The sequence below is a fragment of the Camellia sinensis genome, chromosome 13, assembly GCF_055761805.1.
Source record: "Camellia sinensis isolate YWXY chromosome 13, ASM5576180v1, whole genome shotgun sequence".
Lineage (NCBI taxonomy): Eukaryota > Viridiplantae > Streptophyta > Magnoliopsida > Ericales > Theaceae > Camellia > Camellia sinensis.
Genome location: NC_138973.1, coordinates 49,033,582 through 49,051,669, shown reverse-complemented (window position 1 = coordinate 49,051,669; position 18,088 = coordinate 49,033,582). Strand labels below are relative to the sequence as shown.

Genomic DNA, 18,088 nt, shown 5'->3' with positions numbered 1-18,088 from the left:
TAAATGCTGATGGATAAAGATGACTGAGATGATTACCATGGACAGAGTTGATCGGGGAAGAGTTTATGGCTGAACTTCGAGGCGAAGTTGCCTACGTATCCCGAAGATGGGAATCAAGCCTTACGTAGTTCAGGCTCGGGTTCACTCGAGTATTTTCACTCTCCTTTTGCGCTCTAACTTTTGCCAAGGCCGCCCTTTGCGGGTTTTCAACCTTGCGAGCTCAGTTTTTATATTTTCTAATTTTTTTGTGCTCTGAATTTTGCCTAGGTCGCCCTTTCGGGTTTTCGGCCTAGCGAGCCTCTCAAGGATAGTATTTCTTCAACTTGTCCATATTGATCGGTTGTGAGAACTCCAAGCCATCTAGGTCCATCAGAACCACAGCTCCACCTGACCAGATAGCTTTGATGATGTAAGGACCAGTCCAATTGGGTCTGAACTTGCCCCTTGGGTCGTGGATGGGAGCTCGGTTGTCTTTGAGCACCAAATCTCCTTCTTTCAGATTCCTAGACTTAACCTTCTTGTTGAAAGCCCGGGCAATTCTGCGTTGATAGCCTTGGATGTGGTACAGTGCTTGCAGTCTTCTTTCATCAAAGAGCATGAGTTCTTCGAATCTGCTTTGCTGCCAATCTGTTTCGGCTATCTGGCATTCAGCCAATACTCGTAATGATGGGACCTCAATCTCAATGGGTAGAACATCCTCCATTCCATAGACCAATGAATATGGAGTTGCTCCAGTAGAAGTTCTGATTGAAGTCCTGTAGCCCCACAAAGCAAATGGCAGCTTGTCTGGCCAATCTCGATAGGTTTCCACCATCTTCTGTAGTATATGCTTGATATTCTTGTTGGCGGCCTCAACCGCTCCGTTGGTCTGTGGCCTGTATGTAGATGACTTATGAAAAGCCACATTGTATTTCTCCAACAAGTCTATCACTTCTTTCTTGAAGTGGGAACCATTATCTGAAATTATTTCGTTTGGCACCCCGTAGCGACAGATGATGTTGTTCCTGATGAACTTTGCGACATGCGACGCCTTCAACACTGCATATGATTGGGCCTCGACCCACTTTGTAAAATAATCTATCGCTACTAGGATAAACTCATGCCCGTTTGACCCCTTCGGGGTAACAGCTCCGATCACATCAATTCCCCAGACTGAAAAAGGCCATGGCGAAGTCATGTTGTACAGCTTTGACGGCGGGATGTTCATGCGATTTGCATGGATTTGACATTTGTGGCATCGCCGAACAAAACCAATGCAATCCTCCTCCATGGTTGACCAGTAGTAGCCCTGTCTGAGGATCTTTCTGGCCAGCATTACTCCATTCATGTGTGCACCGCACTCCCCCCCCATGGATGGCTTCCATCAGGCGTTTTGACTCTTCAGCTTCTACACAGAGCTTATGCATTCCCAGATGACCCCTTTTGTACAAATTTCCCCCGCAGATAACGAATTGAGCAGCCATTCTTCTGACAGCCCTCTTATCCTTGGCATTTGCCCCTAGTGGATATGTCTCCTTTTCCAAGAAGTTCCAGATGTCGTAGTACCAGGGGTTGCCGTCTTGAACCTCATCTATGGCGGAAATCGACTCGTATGCTGGCGCAAACTTCTGATCAATAATGACTGGACGCATCCGGACTCCGGACGGGATGTCTATCATAGAAGATAGAGTTGCTAATGAATCTGCAAACCTGTTGTTCTCTCTTACGAGGTGGGTGAAATTTAGCTTCTCAAACCGAGGAATTAACAGATCCAAGGTTTGGTGGTAGGTTATCATCCTTTCCTCCTTGACCTTCCAATCTCCTTTTGCTTGAGACACAACAAGGTTCGAGTCCCCAATGACGTCCACTCGTCTTGCCCCTAGTTCCAGGGCTGCTTCCAGGCCAGCAATACATGCCTCATACTCTGCTTCATTGTTGGAAACTTTGAACCGAAGCTTGAATGCTAAAGGGATACGGGAATCATCAGGCGCTATCAGCAACACCCCTATCCCATACCCATACTGGTTTGACGCTCCGTCAAAGTACATTGTCCAAGTTTCATCTTCGACGTGCATAATGGCTTCATCTGGGAATAGATACTCAAACGCTTCATCCCCCTCAACCGGGTGGTCGGCAAGGAACTCCGCTACCGCTCTGCCTTTTACTGACTTGCGCGTTACATACTTCAAATCAAATTCGGAGAGCAACAGCAGCCAGCGAGCCAGCCTACCCGTAAGTGCTGGTTTCTCGAAGAGATATTTGATAGGATCCAAACGGGAAACCAACATTACTGAGTGGGCTAACAGGTAGTGCCGCAGCTTCCTGGTTGCCCATACCAAGGCCAAACAAGCCTTCTCCAGCGGCGTATAGCGGGTCTCGTAATCTAGCATCTTTTTGCTCAGATAGTAGATGGCTCTTTCCACTTTGTCTTCTGACTCCTGCGCGAGCATGCAGCCCATGGTAGTCTCAGTTACCGAAAGGTACAGTATCAACGGTCTCCCCGGCTCTGGCGGTGACAACACGGGTGGGTTCTGTAGATACTCCTTGATCTGCTCAAAAGCTACTTGACATCGGTCGTCCCACTGGAATTTCTTTCCTTTCTTCAGGAGACCAAAAAGTGGTTCACAAGTCAAGGTTAATTTAGAAATAAACCGTCTTATGAATTGCACTTTACCCAGAAAGCCTCGCACCTCCTTTTCAGTCCTTGGTGGTGGCATTTCTAAGATGGCCTTGATTTTGGAAGGGTCGACCTCAATGCCCCTTTGTGTGATCAGAAACCCTAGCATCTTCCCTGCTGTAACACCAAACGTGCATTTCTGGGGATTCAGTCGCAGCCGAAACTCTTTGATCCGTTGAAAGAATTTTTGTAAGGCGGTGTAGTGACCCTCTCTATCTTTGGACTTGACAATCATGTCGTCCACATACACCTCGACCTCCTTATGGATCATATCATGCAATATTGTAGTCGCTGCCCGTTGATACGTAGCTCCAGCATTTTTCAACCCGAATGGCATCACTCTATAACAATATGTCCCCCACGGGGTAGTGAACGCAGTCTTCTCCCGGTCTTCGGGTGCCATCACTATCTGATTATAGCCTGAGAAACCATCCATAAACGAAAGCAAGGCGTGTCCTGCCGTGAAATCCACCAATTCGTTGATGTGCGGCAAGGGGAAGTCGTCCTTCGGACTGGCCCTGTTCAAATCTCTGAAGTCTACACAGACCCGAATCCTGCCGTCCTTCTTTGGCACCGGAACTATGTTGGCCAACCAAGTTGGATATTCAGATACTAGCAGGAATCCTGCGTCAATTTGCTTGGTGACCTCTTCCTTAATCTTGAGGGCCCAGTCCGGGCGAATCCTTCTGAGCTTCTGTTTGACAGGACGGGCCTCTGGATCAAGAGGGATCCGGTGCTGTACAATCTCAGGATCGATTCCAGGCATGTCTTCATAGGACCACGCGAAAACATCTTTGAAATCTTTTAATAAAGCGACTAAGCGCTCGCGCTCCTCTGAAGACAACGTGGACCCGATCTGGACCAGCCGCGGGTCCTTCTCAGTACCAACATTCACAGTAGTGATTTCATCCATTAAAGGTTTAACAAATCTTTCCTGCTCTTGATTGATTAATCGTTGCAAAACTGGGGGAATTTCTTCCTCGCTGTTTTCATCAAAATTTTGAAAATCCTGATTTAAGCAATAAATCAAAGGCACAGAAAAATACTCAGAAACCACATCCGTATCATTCTCATTAAATACTTCCAAGCCGTCAGATTCCTCTGTTACAACAGACTCAAAGGAAAATGAAAAAGACGACATAGACAGGACTGTGGCATCTGGGTTATCACCCCCAAGAATACCGGACTCAGACTCAGCCGAATTGGAATCTGATTCCGACGCAGAAGATTCGGTAGAATCAGATTCCGGCTCGCTACCTGACCCGGAACTACTAGATAAAAAGCCTTCTTCATACTGCCAGATGAGAGAAGGTGCGATAGATGCATCTAAGATCGGCGCTGGAAAGCCCGCAGCTATTTCATCTCCAATCACAGAAACCGAAGAGTTATCCCCCAAGCACTCTTGGTCGATCGGAGGATCTGATAGTAGACTTGCCAGTGCTACCCCCATTTCCAGCTCTGTACTCTCAGGATCCACTGTTTCACATTGCTCAACCTCAGTTGGTGGGTCTGTCTGCGCTTCGGCAACATCATCCCCAGATAATTGTATGTCGAAGAAGATTTCAAAACCAGGCACGCGCTTCCCCTCCGCGTTTTGCCATGGCTCCGGGAAGCCACAGAATGGAAAATCTTCCCCCTCCCGGACGAAACGTCCGTTTAGGGTACCCCAGATGGGCCTGTGTATTAAGTCAAATGGCTTCCCAGCCCTCTTTGCCTTGGCTCTTCCGGCCATTTCTTTTCCTTTCCTCAACCAGTCCTCTTTGGTGGGCAGATAACCCAGTCCAAAGGTGTGAGGGTTGTGTGGCACTTCGGCCAACATTGAGACGCCTTTCCGGCCACTTCTCCCTAATCCCATTCCAGGGGTATGTTTTAGCTTGTTCATGAGGTAGATAGATTGTGCGCTGACATACATGCCCTCATTCGCAGCCATGACATTCTGTACCACTTGAGCCTCGGCCAAAGTGAACCCCGACAAAAACACATCCTCCGTGCCGTGCTCGATCTCCAAGACAGGTGTAGACACTTCCGGCGGCGGATGGATTGATGAATTCCCAAAAACGATCGCTACCCCTTTCCCGTGAGGGTATTTCAGCATTTGATGTAGGGTGGAAGAGACTGCTTTGACCTGGTGTAACCACGGTCGCCCCACTAGTAAGTTAAAGGTTGCGGGAACGTCCAGGATATGAAATTCGATGTTGTGTTGTCCTGGACCAACCTTAGTTTGAATTTTAACAGTCCCCATCACTTCTCTGCTGGTATTGTCATATGCCCTGATCACTTGGGTGGTTGGGATAAAGTCCGCGGGTTTTAACCCGATTGCATATGCCGTTCTGGTCGGGCAGACATTAATCGCAGACCCGGTATCAACAAGCACCACCGGTATCCACTTATCCCTACATTCCACAGAAATATAGAGCGGTTTGTTATGGTTTGTGCCCTCAGGCGGTAGCTCCTTGTCCGAAAAGGTTAATGCCGGGGAACCTCCTCCCGGAAAAACCAGCCCAACCAGCTGTTCAGGCGTGGTGTCTATGGAAAGTTTCGACTTGTCCATGGCAGATAGGACAGCTTCTCTGTGCACTCGTGATGCCATTAGCAGTCCCCAGATGGAAATGTCTGCTTGTATCTTCTTTAACTGTTTCAACACAGCCTCGTCTTCGATCTGCTTCTCCTTCTGTCTCTCCGCTTCTCTGTCTTTCCCGGATGCCTCGGGTTGGTCCAGGTGTGGGGGTTTGAAGTACCGCCCACTTCTTGTCATGTGGTCCACTTCATCTAGATACCAAGTATCATCCGGCTGGCCATTTCCCCAGTCTTCATCGGTGTGGGCAAGACACAAGTCGTCATCTTCCCACCACATTCCGCTGGCAGCCAACAAACATCTGTCCGGCTCCAGTCTATTCGCACTCTCAGTGCTCTCTATCCAAATGCTCGCAGCATTGTCTGTCTTTGTGCACATAGCACTTTCGGTCCCCTCAAGGCCCTTCGCCTTTCTGGCTCTCTCAGTTTCCTCGAACTTTCCTTGTTCCAACTGCGTCAGTACAGCTGTTTGTTCAATAGTTCCCACATCCGTAATGCCCATGTCCTGAGCGGAATTCTTAACACCGGCGCTCTCCGGCGATACAACTTGATTTTCGGCCGTTCCGGCCACAACTGATATTTCTGCGCCTGCCGGGCTCTGTTCTGGTTGGGCTTCCCCCACTGCATTTGGTTGATCTTCAAGCCATCCAGTGGCCTCCTCTGATCCCTCATAATCATTCCAGTTAATGGACGCATCCTCCAGCTCCTGATCATCGAGAAATTGCAAGTTAGCAAAGTCCTCCTCTACGGTTGTCGGCTCATCTGCCCATAGCCCAGATCCATCCCCTCGGATCATGAATAGTTCTCCTGTCTTGGGAAATTCTACACTTAGCCCAATTCGGCTCGTTGATAGGATGTACTTGCTTGGATCATAAGCTCCCTCAGCAAAATTCTGTCCAGTCCCAGATTCAACAGACTCATTCTCTCCTAAAATCTGCCCTGCCCTGTCTTCGACAGTCACCACCACCGGTTCCGGTTGGGTTTTGGAGATGTCCACCATGCACAAAAGGTCAGTGCAATCGGGGAGGAGCACCTCCGGCTTGGGTAGGTGGGTGGGCGTAATATAGATGCTAGGATCGTAAGACACGACCCCAGTCTGGATGAAGTTAATTCTGTTAGGAGGGGGAGGTTGGTTATGTGGTAGGAGAGGGTTGGTTGTGACATTAGGTTTATCAGGAGGCGCGATCACCTGTTTGTCAATAAGATCTTGGACCTCATGACGTAATCTGTAACAACGGTCGGTATCATGACCGTGTTGTTGGTGGTATGCGCAGTACTTTGACGGGTCATAAGAGGGGGGGAGTGGATTTGGTAATGGCTTTGGTTCCAGGGGTTTCAAATGATTTTTCCTGATCAATATCCCCAGAACCTTGGACAGGGGCATGTATAGTTGGGTGAAAGTTCTTTGGCCCCGAGGTTGGAATCGGTTGTTTTGTGAGTTACTTCCGGACGCGCCGGAGAATGGTGTGGCAGTCATGGGCCTTGGAGGGGGAGGGGGAGTGGTGGTGACCATACCAACTTCCGAGGCTCTCGTGTTTGCAGCGCCACTCGGGCCCGCGTTGTTGTTGCGGTTGAAGGTCCTCCTCGATTGTTCTCTGTCCTGGTCAAACAGCCCTTGTTTCATAGCATCTTCTATTTGGACCCCCATATCATGTAAGTCCGCAAAAGTGGGGAAGGGGACTACGATCATTCTTTGCATCAACTTGGGGTGGAGATTGCGCACAATCATCCGAATCTGATCTTTGTCAGTGGGCCTTAGAGTCATCGTTGACGCCTTTGCCCTCCATCGGATCACAAAGTCCGAGAAAGATTCCTTAGGCTCTTGCCTTGTCGTTTCAAGATCACGGGTTGTGATCTCGATTTGAGTGTTGTATGAATATTGCGTGACAAAGGCTTCAGCCATCTCATCCCAATTCTTCTTCACCTCATCTTGCAATCTTGCGTACCAATGGGAGGCCACACCCGACAGGGTTCGGCCGAATAATGAGAGCTTCTGTGGTCGCGTAAGGCCCATTGGCCGCAAGACATCCGCAAACAGTCGGATATGGACCATGGGGTCGCCGGTTCCGTCAAAACGGTCAATTTGTGGCATTTTGAACCTATCGGGGAGTGTTACGGCCTCCTCGGTATATCCATCTCCGATATCCAGCATAGCCTTAGCCCCTTGGGATTTTTTGAAAAGCTTCTCCAATTTGCTCAATTTCAGAGCTGTTTGATCAACCTCGACCTCGGATGGAGAGTCCGGGTGATTGGATGTGTGGACCTTGGACAGTTGTGGTGGAATCGGGGGCGGGACAGGCCCCGTTGGAAGACTCGTGTCCTCTTGCAGAATTTGTACAGCCGGTACAGTATTCTGGGTGTTAGGAGGGACGTCCTGAATAACAGGAGCCTTCTCAGGTAATGGGGCTCCTGCTGGAGGAGGAATCTGGTGTGAAGCAGATGTTGTACTCTGTTGTTGCAGTCTAGTAATCAGTTCAGCCTGCTGAGTCATAATTTCAGCTTGCTGCTTAGCGAGTTCATCTCGGCGGACGGCATCTTGTTGCATAGCCCGCATGGTTTCCTGCATCTGGCGTATCATATCCTCAACCCCTGTCGGTGCCGTCATATTGTTTCGATTTGTCTGAACTACCGGTAGATCTGTCTCAATGGGGACCTCAATCCAATTGTCCACTGATGAAGGATACCACTGTTCAGGTGCTCTCTGTTCAGATGTACTGCGTTTTCTCTGCTTCCTTCTTGTAGTAGGGGGTAGAGAATGGAACACTGGCTGTCCGTCGATTAGATCCTCAGATCGATGGAGTCGACGACCTCGTGTCCAAGGTGCTTGGGGAATGCCTGTTGGGTTGGAAGCAATCGTGCTAAAACTGACCTAGCAAAAGATAAATAAAGCGAAAAGGAAATAAATAAACAGATAAACGGACAGCATAACAGCTTTAAAATAAAATGCAAGACACACAGTCGGGCATAATCAACACACAGTCAAAAAGCTGAATAAACACTGTCCTCGAACACTGATTATTATCCCTGTATCACTGTTCCCTGAAACAGAATCTGATATCCGCAGATAACTAATCCTCAAATACTGGCTGATGCCCGCAGGCCTGATACCCAAACTTATGTACTGAACTGATGCCCACAGGCTTGATACTGACAATTCTGAACTGATGCCCGCAGGCTTGATACTCAAATTCGTATACTGATCTGATGCCCGTAGGCCTGATGCTGACAATTCTGAACTGATGCCCGCAGGCCTGATGCCCAAACTCATATACTGATACATGCATTCCTGTAGAGATGCACTCTAAAGCACATAACAGATAAGTGAGAGCCAAAACACCCCTATGTTGGGGTAGGGTTTCCCTGTCCTATTTTGTCAGGAGCTAGGGTTTCACTATGCACACAGCGGTTTCAAACAACCTATAAACGGGTAAGCAACCTGTCCTAATTTAGAATGGTCACTATGGATCCGAATATGCACTAGGTCGAATGGTCAAAAAGGGTGCCCCGGTAAAACCGGGGTTTGTGTTCCCATACTGGCAGAGCCCACAACCGGTCAGCCTTATGGTCATGCCTTGACAAGACAAGCCTCCGGCAAACCGTTCAGGAATAGCAGATGGCAAACACGGTGTCCTAGGCGCACCAATGCAAATGTAATGCAAAGAAACACACAAGTGTAGTCAAAAATAGATATCATGAGTTCGAGTCAAGTTCTCTAAATCCCCAGCGGAGTCGCCAGAAACTGTAACAAGCCCGCGGGGGGGCCTCGCTACAGCTCGGACTCTCAATGTTTGTCACGGTTCTTAATCTGAACCAAAGAGTCCAAATCTGGCAAGTCGTTTTGAGAAAACTGATTTTTGAAAAAGTAGTGCCAAACATGGACTGCTTTGCCAGATACAGAGTCGCCACCTAAATATTTTATTTTGGGAAATTTAGGAAACCCTGACTCGGTGCCAAAAGGCCACGTGTCCGTCATCACCAAAGCTGCTTCGGCTCGGGAACTTGGGTACGATTGGGGAAGGTCACTTCGTGAGCACCCCCGCTCGCCCGGTCAAAGACCGGCCTCTACTAACCATGATATCGATTTTTGAAAACATTGTGAGTTCTTAAACCGGTTTATTAGCCTAGGTTACTATGTAATGTACACAGTACATAAGTATAGACCAGGTCGCCTGGATTGGAACAAAACACTTCTTGTTTGTTTTTGAAAATGGTTTGCTACCCGCAGGTAGGCTTGAAAACATTTGGTGACTTATTCCAATTTAAGTAACCCAACCTTCACCCACAGGCATTCAGGCAGTTATATCAGATAAGCACATAGCCTCATGGTAAGTATGCTATCATGGCATTCACTCACACACATGCAAGGATGCTAAAGCATAAAACTCACCGGGTACTCCAAGCCAAAATAGATACTTATTAGAAATCATGCATGAATCCTAAGTATACAGAAATGCCTAATGCAACATATGCAAAATGCAACTATAGCAGGCTCGGCTATTCTAAACATGGCGTATGGAATGCTACAACTATCATGTATTCAACTTGGAATTGAAAATACAATGCAGTTAGTATGATGCGCCGAGCCCGATGCATGCAAAATAGATGGATGAATGCAAACATGCTATCATACTGTATGCTAATTTAAACATGCCCTAATCTAACCAACAAAAGCGGATAAATAAAAGGGAGAAAGACGTGGGATTGGAAGACATGCATCACACTCACCCACACTTATTACAGTTGCGCCCTCACTCGGAGGGTCCGAATAAATAATACAGTCTAAATATTACAGTCCCGAATAAAAGAATATTACAGATTTCTAATTAATTAATGAATTAACTAAGAAAGCAGATAAAACTGGCGTGCGAGCCAGGGACTGTCTTGCTTCTGATGGATGATGCATGTCCGTGTTGTCTTGCGCGGAAATCCACCGGAATGCCCCAATTAGCCTCTGTTTACACCTGTTCTTGAAATGCGTGCTGAGCCCAGAAAAATTGCTGATTCTTCGTTTTGCTGCAACAGAGAGCAGGAAAGGGGCATAGCAATGTATCTGCACAGATATATGCATGTCTCGATCCTCGTGCCACCAATCACGCATACCGAGGCATGATGGCCGAGGAATCGAAATGCACAACTCAATATAGGATGAATGCACATGAAACTACAGCTAAAACCTAACTCCATCATGGGTAATCCGGAGTGTCGGTGACTGGGGAATTGAGACACATTCCGTCACTCGGAGTACGAAATGTACCTCGTTTCCCGTGCCCGGGCTAATTCCTATTCCGGACATGATGCAATATGCATGATATGCATGAAATGCAACTAATATACAATCCTAACATACATAATGCTATGGAATGATAGGCCTCGAAATACGTGCACTCGGGCACGCAAACCGAGAAAATGACGGAATGCAATGAAAATGAGATGCCTCGAAGTACGTGCACACGGGCACGCAAACCGAGGCGATGACAGAATGATGAAAATGAGATACCTCGAAGTACATGCACACGGGCACGCAAACCGAGGCGATGACAGATACAATGAAAATGAGATGCCTCGAAGTACGTGCACACGGGCACGCAAACCAAGGCGATGACAGATACAATGAAAATGACATGCCTCGAAGTACGTGCACACGGGCACGCAAACCGAGGCGATGACAGATACAATGAAAATGACATGCCTCGAAGTACGTGCACACGGGCACGCAAACCGAGGCGATGACAGATACAATGAAAATGACATGCCTCGAAGTACGTGCACACGGGCACGCAAACCGAGGCGATGACAGATACAATGAAAATGACATGCCTCGAAGTACGTGCACACGGGCACGCAAACCGAGGCGATGACATATACAATGAAAATGAGATGGAAATGACAAATGGGCTTATACCAACATGAGTGAGCCTCAGCCACACTCACATCGGATGCCGTCGGATAAAAATGGAGTGCCTCGAAATGCGTGCACACGGGCACGCAAATCGAGGCGACGCTAAAATGACATGAAAATGACAAATGGGCTTATACCAACATGAGTGAGCCTCAGCCACACTCACATCGGATGCCGTCGGATAAAAATGGAGTGCCTCGAAATGCGTGCACACGGGCACGCAAACCGAGGTGACGCTAAAATGACATGAAAATGACAAATGGGCTTATACCAACATGAGTGAGCCTCAGCCACACTCACATCGGATGCCGTCGGATAAAAATGGAGTGCCTCGAAATGCGTGCACACGGGCACGCAAACCGAGGCGATGATGGAATGCGATGAAACATGGCAAAAATGATATGCAAGCATGCTAATGGAATTTCAGCAACAAAATATGGGGAAAACAGTCCCGAAATGAAGCGAAATGATATGAAATGTAAGGAAATGTCCCGAAATGCAACATTAGGCACCTGAAATGGCCTATAGCCATGCTAAATATGCACAACATGGACATGCAATGCAAAGACAGAAGCTAGACAGCCCCAAGATAACCACTTTTCCAGTTATAGACATGGCCAAACAGCAAATATAGGTATGGCAAAAATAGCATACAAGAATAGGGGCCAAGATAGGGGTAATGAAGCAAGTGGTATAAGCTAAACCCAAACTGAAAAATTTCCTTCTACAACACTGAAGATGGACCAAACATATGAACATTTACAGTATATGGAAGCCTCAAAATCAGTATACAAATATGCTAAAAATGGGATGCAAAACAAGGCCCAAAAGGTGCTATAACATGAAGTATATAAAATAATCACCAAACAGGAAAAAAGTGTGAATGAAACATGAAGTATAGGCCAAAACAAGGCCACTTTCAGTTCGGACCAAGGTCCAAAAACAGAATCCAAGAGGGCTATCAACTTATGCAAAAATGGGGCCAAATAAGGGATTGAACTACAAGTGATACATGGAGACACCAAACAATGTTGAGCCCTTCTCTAATGTTGAAGAGGGGATCAAAATAAGCCCTATATCAGTTTACAACATGCTCGAAAATAAATTGCTCATGGGTCAAAAATAGCATGCAAATCTATGACATACAAGATGGTCAATGAAGCAAGTGTATTATGGAGGGCTCAAACAGGGTTGAGCCCTTAATGAGAAGTGAAGATGAGCTCAAAATATGGCCCTTTTCAGTTAGGGCCGGAGCTTGAAACAAAAAGCAAGAGGGGCTTAGAAATGGAACAAGATAAAGGGTCAAAAGGGTAAAAGTGTAACTTACCCTTGAAGATTCGAGATTTTGTTGCTTCTTGGGTTGATTTGCAGCTTCTTTAGCCTTCAAGAATCTTCCCTTGCTGCTGGAAATGAGATGGTGGTGGTAGAGCTTGGTGGTGTAGAAGGAATGAAGGTTAAGAAGTTAGGGTTTTTTGGAGAATTGAGAAGGATGACAATGGAGTTTAGGGTTTGTGCTTGGAGAGGAATTTTTCTAACCCTCAAGAAGAAGACCCTCCGCTGGCTATAAGGTCAAGAAAGGGGTGTAAAAGGGGGGTGAATTTGAGAGCATAACTCTCTCCCAAAATATCCCCCGGATACAGAAAATATCTGTGGGATATTGCCCAACAGCTGGAAAGGGTACAGTGAGGAGAATACGGCCGGCCTCATACTTTTGCTGGAGGTGGCCGGCCGGCCACACCCCCTAGCCGGCCGGCTAGGGGTCAAAAGGGTCAACGAGCTTTTCTGGCCGGCCAGATATTGGGGAGGTAGCCCTATGTGTGTACAACACAACCATGTAATTGAAATTCCAAGAAAGTGGGCCCAAGGGGTTCAACAATGGCTCGGAAAGAGGGGGTCAAAAGGGTCAAGTTGACTTACTGGCTGGCCATGAACTTTTAGGGGCCTCTCAGGTGTGTACATCACAGATATGTGGTTCAAAGTTCAAGAAAAAAGGTCCAAGGGGTTCAACATTAGCCCGGAAGAAAGGGGTCAAAAGGGTCAGGTGACCTTAATGGCCGGCCACCAACTTTTAGTGGCCTCCCAGATGTGTAGATCACAGATATGTGGTTGAAAGTTGGCAACACTACCCCTAAGGTATTCAACATTAGCCCGGAAGTTGCAAAAACGGGCGCCGGGAGGCCCCGGAGGAGAGATAACTGGTTGCTGTAACAATTGCTGGCCTCCCACCCTTCAGTGACCTTCCTTGTGATAAAATAGAGGTACCTGCCAAAAATGAACGAAAACCGTTGCAAAACGAACGTTCCGGGGCCAAAACACGCAGTTCGGGGTCCCGAAAATGGGCTGTTAAGCACCGAAAATGGTATTCGACCTCGAAGTGGGTTTCTCAGCCCCCAGTGTCCCTCAAAAGGGAGAAAATAAGATGTATGCCAAAAATCAGAGCAATAGGAGATGGTTAAGCGGTCCCGAACCGAGGCACACGGCCTGACGGCTCCGAAAACCGGGAACCGGACTCCGAAATGGGCAAAATGGCCTACGGCCACCAAATGTAGCCTACGGACATTGAGAAATGGTCTACGAGACCTCTCCCTCCCTTCAGGAAAAGAAACAGAGAAAATCGAGTCTGGTTCGCAAACCGAGATAAGGCACAGAAAAGGGTTCGGAAGTCCGGAGGTAGGGCTTACGGCCGCGACTCTGAAACTTCTGAACGAGCACATTATGCAACATCACCAAGCGCTCAATCGGTGACGTCTGAGTCTTAAGGTCGGTCAAAAATGGGGTGTCTACAAGCACATACAGTATACCATCTGCAGTCTTTTGTGCATACATACCTGTGTACCTATTCTCTCATTTGCACGCTGTAATGTTCACAAGCAGCACTATACTGTCCTATTTTGTTATGTAGATACATGCACTGATTCTGGATTATCACTGGAGTGGAGGCATGAAGAAATATATTGTTGATTGGATTACGAATTTGTCCTTCACTCACATGAAACGATCACCGCTGTTGTCACCTGCATTACTTTGTTTCAAACTAAGATTGGCGAAAGCCCACGACAAATATAAAATGATGAAATTACATGTGCTCGAATTGGCATACCTTTTGCGCTTGCTCTTCAAGACTGTAGAAGTGGAAAAATTGCTGTGCCAATTCCTTTTCCTCTGATTAATGAACCAATTATTTATCTGTTTCAATTGCAACCCTGTTTCTTGGACCAATCTTGCCTTGTCTTCCTCCTGAAAGAACAACAATTAACCACGGTGATTTAGAAAAACTCACCACTTAATTCTTGCGGCAAGCAGTATCAACAAACTCACCACTTAATTCTTGCAGCATGCAGTATCACAGATCAATTTAGTCAAACAATAAAAGGCAAATTCAGTGTCCTTTTAATGTTATGGAGAGCACATGAGAGCAAACTTGCCCGAAACTTTTAGCACAAGTCCAAACCAATAACCATGGTTAGTTGGAGCTTCATGCTTATCCATTAGTGCTTTAACCTACCAAATTTGAAACTAATAGCACGAAAGCAACCCATTCAAAGCCAAAGGTCATTGTGCTTCTCAATCATGAAAACTTACAGTTGGGTACGGCCACTTAGAATGTGATTGCCACCAAGCCTTCAACATAGAAGTGGTATCACCAGGGAGCTTTCCGCCCTTCTCTTGCATAAGATTTCCTCCCTAATGTCAATGATTTTCTCCTTGTAACCCTATAAAAAAAATTTAAAAAAAAAGAAAAAAAATATTAGTTGACGGCAATATATGCATAGAAAAGTGTCCACAATCAAATATTTGTCTCTCACCTGTTTCAGTTCATGCTTCAGCTCTTGCCTCACACGCTCCATCAAGGATCTTTCACTATCTGTTGGGACGAGAGGACCAAAACCCAAGATGTCAGCACCCTCCAAACTTCCATCAAACAAGTTTGTGTCACTGTCTACTTGGTCATCGTCATCATCAGACATTGTTGCCCCTGTGCCTTCTCCAGGAGAAACACCTGTTCATATACCATGTTAAGCAGAATTTGCTTTAGTATTTCAAGATTAGACAGCATGGAGTTCAACATGGTAAAGTACAATTCCATTATATAATTTTTCATTATGCTTTTGATTCTTGAATCTTGCTACTTTACCATAAGAACAGGTTTATCTGCAGAAGAAACAAAGCAATAGGTGCTCCTTTGACAATTTTTTTTTTAGATATTGTATATTTATCTCAATAAGGACAAGTGATCTACATTTGGTCAGACCAAAAAAAAAAAATCAAACGTAACCAATTCCGTGTTGTAAAAATGTATATGCATGTATCATGGTTCTCAAGGGTCATCACAGCCACACTAGGTATTCAGTTACAGGTGCTTCTTGTGAAATGTCATAAACCGTCATACGGAAAGGCTTAAGAATCAGATAGATACCATGCAGAGTACATTTTTTTAAAGCAATCACTAATTCCTCTATAAGTAATAGAAAGAATATTAGCATGCCAGACACAGGAGAATTTGCTAGTAAAAACAATGTAATGAGAAATATCCATGAAGATATTTTTTTTTTTGGGTGGGTTATATCCATGAAGATAGATAGTAGCATTGAAGGCTTCGAAATGTTAATTACAGATAGAATGGAAAATATTGAACATGAAGTAGTCCAGAAGCAAGGGACTCATATCACTAAGTGTTATGGGCTAATACAGCATTCCCATGCATATAAAAATTGTGCAGCACTGCACCCAAAACCTTTATCTCAATACTTTCTCGCAGCACTTATATATGCTTCCTCATTTGTCCAGCCTCAAGCTGGTTCTCAGAGGGTTCAATTATTAATAATCATCTGTTGAAAAACAATTCCACACTTCCAGTTTCCTTCTGCAAATTCAGCAATTATGCTACAAAAAGGATTTTTTTTTGAAAGGTATTTTATTATGTAGATCATATTAGAATGCATTCGCTAACAAGTAGCAACACAACATAATTTTAGGAGTAATGGATGTGTTGATTTGAGCATCTAAAAATCGAAGCCTATTGATGCTTGTGGGAATTTTAATCATAGTTTTTTTGCTTCATGCTTCTCAATGGAGTTGACATAGGAATTATCTCATACACAATAAGTAATCAACTGCTCGACAAGAGTTTGTGCCTAAATGATTTTATATTCTCATATACTAAGGCCTCATTTGGAAACAGACTATTTTAGTAAATTTTTGGTTTTTTGGCTAAAATATGATGTAAAAAAAAACTAGTATGTTTAGAATGGCTTTTTGGTTTTTTACGAAAAGATGTGCAAAAAGTAGAGAGAAAAGGGAATCTTTAACTTTTTGGTATAAGTTATAGGCTTTTTGATTTTTTTAGTAACTTTTAGGCTTTTAAGCTAAAACATTGACATGCCAAACGAGGCCTAAATATAAGTCTAGCCACCAGAGGAGTTAGAAAAATAATCTACATGGAAAATACATTATCTTCACTGAAGTAAATAATAAGAATAAGAATAATAATTTAAAAAATAAAAAACCAAATTCTTAGCTTTGACCTGCCAGTTAACTGGGTCACAGCATGAAGTAGCTATGTGCTCATGTGTAGTTAAGCTGAGGCTGAGTATACATATGCATTGAAAACTAAGAATGAAGTGCAATGATTTCATGAGGCCTTGGGCTTTAGGGTAAATTATTGGATTTAGTCAAGATGCCAATGGTGGTGGATGACAAGCAATAAACTCATTCAACCTAGTAAAGGGCTATGCTCTGAGAGTCCAGAGGATTCTTTGGATTTGGAAAACCAAATTAGAAACCTTCCCAGTAGTCCTGTTCTGTTTTGAAGTTTTCTTCTTCCTCAAAAGCAAAATATCACTACCTACCTACCAAGGAAGGTGATATGTACCATTCTTAATTCATATCAACAAACTAAAGAAAAATGTAAGGTCATGAGAAGTTATGTAAACTCCAATGTAAGTAACAGCACTAAAGGTCTCGAACTGTCAAAAAATTGTATGATAATCAACATCATTACAAGAAAGCAAGTAAAAATTGGCCTGCGGAAAAAGGATTTCAAATTCTGGGGAAACCTGGAATCTATTGGAGTACACAAGAAATCTGAGAAATGAACAAATCTAGAAAGAATAAATAATGAACATACCTGTTAAGCTTTGTAGGGATTGCTCAATCTCCCAACAAGCCATTACTGCTTCCATTGCATGCACACGAACATGTTGTTGCAGTTGTTCTTTAAAAGAACAGAGCAAGAGTACATAAGCGTATTGATGGTTACTTGTATTCTTGATGGAAGGAAAAAGGCCTTGGCTTTAGTCCCATACCCTTTCCCCTTACTTTTTAGGGGTAGGGGATCTCGGGTTGGTTCCATTTAAAAAAACTTTTGTTTTGAATGTAGAACATGTTTATGTATCAAAATAAGTCTTAAAATAATATAATGCAGTCGTTTTATGACCACGACAGTTGCTCAAAGAAATTAGTAAATGGAAATTTTTGAAGCCTTGTAAGCGTATTGATGGTTAGTGGTATTCTTGCAAGAATTTAGGTTTTATAATCCATAGAATATATTATTTTGACAAATATTAAAATGGCTCCCAAGCATGAAGCAAAGTTCATCAGGACTTGTAAAAAGATCGGCTAATCATCATGTGAAGCGTCAAGGAGTCTGCATCGTGCTTGGTGTTTTCTGTTGACACAAGAATTTTTTGCAGATTTATTTTTACAAAATGATTCATAATTCCACCATGTCAACTAAAGATCCCAAAAAGCCTGACATAGAATGACAAAAAGAAAAGTAGTGGGAAGTTGGATATCCTAATATTTCCTCCCAAATAGCAGTCCATTATTTGATCATTTAGGCAACTTAACTGTAAAACACCGGAGAACTAGATTTATTTCCAGAGAAATGGGTGCATAAATTCTTTCTGACCAAATTTTAGCATTCAATCTCATGTGTACTGAAAAAAAATGAGAATAAA

General features: G+C 44.7%; 1 pseudogene across 1 annotated transcript; it reads right to left on the bottom strand.

Annotated features, from left to right (window-relative positions):
- Nucleotides 1-14,005: 14,005 nt before the first annotated feature.
- On the bottom strand, nt 14,006-17,598 carry LOC145806144 (homeobox protein knotted-1-like 2; annotated as a pseudogene). The gene is made up of 5 exons (XR_014348828.1): nt 17,257-17,598; nt 14,936-15,129; nt 14,712-14,842; nt 14,230-14,366; nt 14,006-14,143 (listed from the first exon to the last, which is right to left on the bottom strand). The product of XR_014348828.1 is annotated as a homeobox protein knotted-1-like 2 (transcript).
- Between the last annotated feature and the right edge of the window lie 490 nt (nt 17,599-18,088).